Source organism: Psammomys obesus, unplaced genomic scaffold (assembly GCF_907164565.1).
Source record: "Psammomys obesus unplaced genomic scaffold, mPsaObe1.curated_primary_1811, whole genome shotgun sequence".
In the NCBI taxonomy this organism is placed as follows: Eukaryota; Metazoa; Chordata; class Mammalia; order Rodentia; family Muridae; genus Psammomys; species Psammomys obesus.
The window spans coordinates 161,096-163,482 of NW_026591918.1; positions in this window are offsets into that span (position 1 = coordinate 161,096).

Genomic DNA, 2,387 nt, shown 5'->3' on the forward strand with positions numbered 1-2,387 from the left:
TCTCTCTCCCCTCTCTCTCCCTGTGAGTGTGTGTGTGTATGTGTGTATGTGAGAGAGAGAGAGAGAGAGAGAGAGAGAGAGAGAGAGAGAGAGAAATTACTTTGGGGGGATATTTCTTACTTTACCAGTCTTTTGATTGTATATTATAGTTTCTGCTTGGTTTTTTTTTGGTTTGTTGGTTTGTTGGTTCAGGTTTTATCTTTTCTTTGTGTGTATATTGTGTTTTTTCTTAAATTTTTCATTCACCCGTTTGTTTCTAAAGAGAGAGAGGAAGAAGGTGTGGAGTCAGATGGGTGGGGAGGCAGGGAGGATCTAGGAGGAGATGAGGGAGGTGAACTGTGATTAGAATATATTGTGTAGAAAAAAAATATTTAAAAAACCGACAAAAGCAATACAAGGAAAGGAGGGTTCATTTTGACTCATAGTTTAAGGGAGTTTAAGGGGACAGTTTGTCTCAGGGGAGGTATAGCAGCTGGAGTGGGAGAGTGCTGGTCACACTGTGCCGTCAGCTAGGAAGAAGAAAGAAATGAAGCCCCCATCCAGTCCGTTACTTCAGCCAGCCACTTTCAGTCTTTCCCCCGCAGTTAAACCTCTCTGAAAATACCTTCAGAGACATTCCCACAGGTATGGCTGTTAAGGAAGATATGAAGATTAACCACAGGAGCTTACACACAGGGCAGTACTTCCACGCTGTCTGCTACCATCTCTTGCTCTTAATAACATGGACAGTTGTTATGAACTTCATGACCCATGGGGAAAGACCACAGATACAATCCAGATTAGAATTAGTTAAATTTATTGATACTGCTATCAGAACAGCAATCTCTGAGCCACACTTGAGACTGCCTTAGGTAGGGGGCTGAGGGAAGGATTTTTAAAGACCAGGAAAAGACCTTAAGTATCTCTGCAAGCCAGTCAAGGCTGTTCTTTCTGTCAAGATTACATAGTCAAGGCAACCTCAAAATAGTCCTTGAATGTCATAAGCAGGTTACAGAAGCCAAAAGGCAGTTAGTTGTAGATGGTCCAGGTTGTACATTTCTGGGTGGGGAGTCAGAGTGAATCAGAGTTACTAGGAACTTATCTTTCATGGACTAGAGTCAGAGAAAAATGACTAGTGGGTACACCAAGGTGGATGCCTAGCAGAAAATGGAGTTTCTTTAGCCATCACACAGTGATTTCTAAGACAGCTCACATGCAGCAGCTGGTACTCTCACTAATCCCCCACCCAGAGTACCCTAGGATTCTCCATTCCCCAGTACTATTCATTGCACACTTTAATGTGCCAGCCACCTGGCTACATGTTCCCTGTCTCCTCTCTCTTCTAGTCTCTCTCTTCTATGCCCTGCACCGGCCTGTACTCAAGAAACACTTGTCAGTGTCCTCCCCTGTGCTGACCTGAGGCCACCAGAGCTCTGCTCTCTCTTCCTTCCCATCAGTTCCACAGATGCTTCCTGGAGTCCCTGGCCCCTGCTCCCATCCCCTTACCTCCCTCTCTTCCTGCCCAACCCCTACTAGGAAGCCCCGTGCTCCATCCTGCCATTTTCACCAGAGGATGCGGGAATGTCAGGCCAGTGTAAGCGAGGGGCTAGGAGTGAGAGGAAGGTAGGAGGAACAATTTTGTTCCTGAGCTTGTAAGAAAATAAATATTTGGAGTATCCACTTGGCATCTGGAACAAATAGAAAACAGTGGGGAATGATTGATTGCTCTCAGGCTTTGGCACAATTTTATGGACATATTAAAAGACACTGAAGATTGGTCTAGAAAATGAAAACAACTCTTGATTAGAAGAAACACTTGCCAGAGGCAGGCAGACCTCTGTGTGTTCAGGGCCAGCCTGGTCTATAAAGCAAGTGCAGGACAGCCAAGGCTACACAGAGAAACTCTGTCTCAAAAAACTAAAAAAATAACAAAAGAAGAAGAAGAAGAAGAAGAAGAAGAAGAAGAAGAAGAAGAAGAAACATTTGCTGTGTGAGAGCACAACTGATTTCTAACCTACAGTCAAACCCAAGGTCTCCACCTCCTTCTCGTTCCTCTCTGCTTGTTCTCCATGAGCCTGTCTTGGTTGCTCTTCTATGGCTGTGAAAACACCATGACCAAGGCAACTTGTAGAGGAAAGAGTTTGTTGGAGCCTTATGTTCCAGAGGGTGAGTCCATGACAAGGGGAGCATGACAGCAGGCAGGCAGGCAGGAACTGGAGCAGTAGCTGAGAGCTGACCTGAGAGCTATACCCACAATGCAGAGCGAGAGCTAATGTGAATGGCATGGACGTCTGAAACCTCAGAACTGCTGCCAGTGACACACCTCCTCTAACGGCCACATCTCCTACTCCTTTCAAACAGCTCCACCAACTTGGGATTAAGCATTCAAATTTACAAGCCCAAGGGGG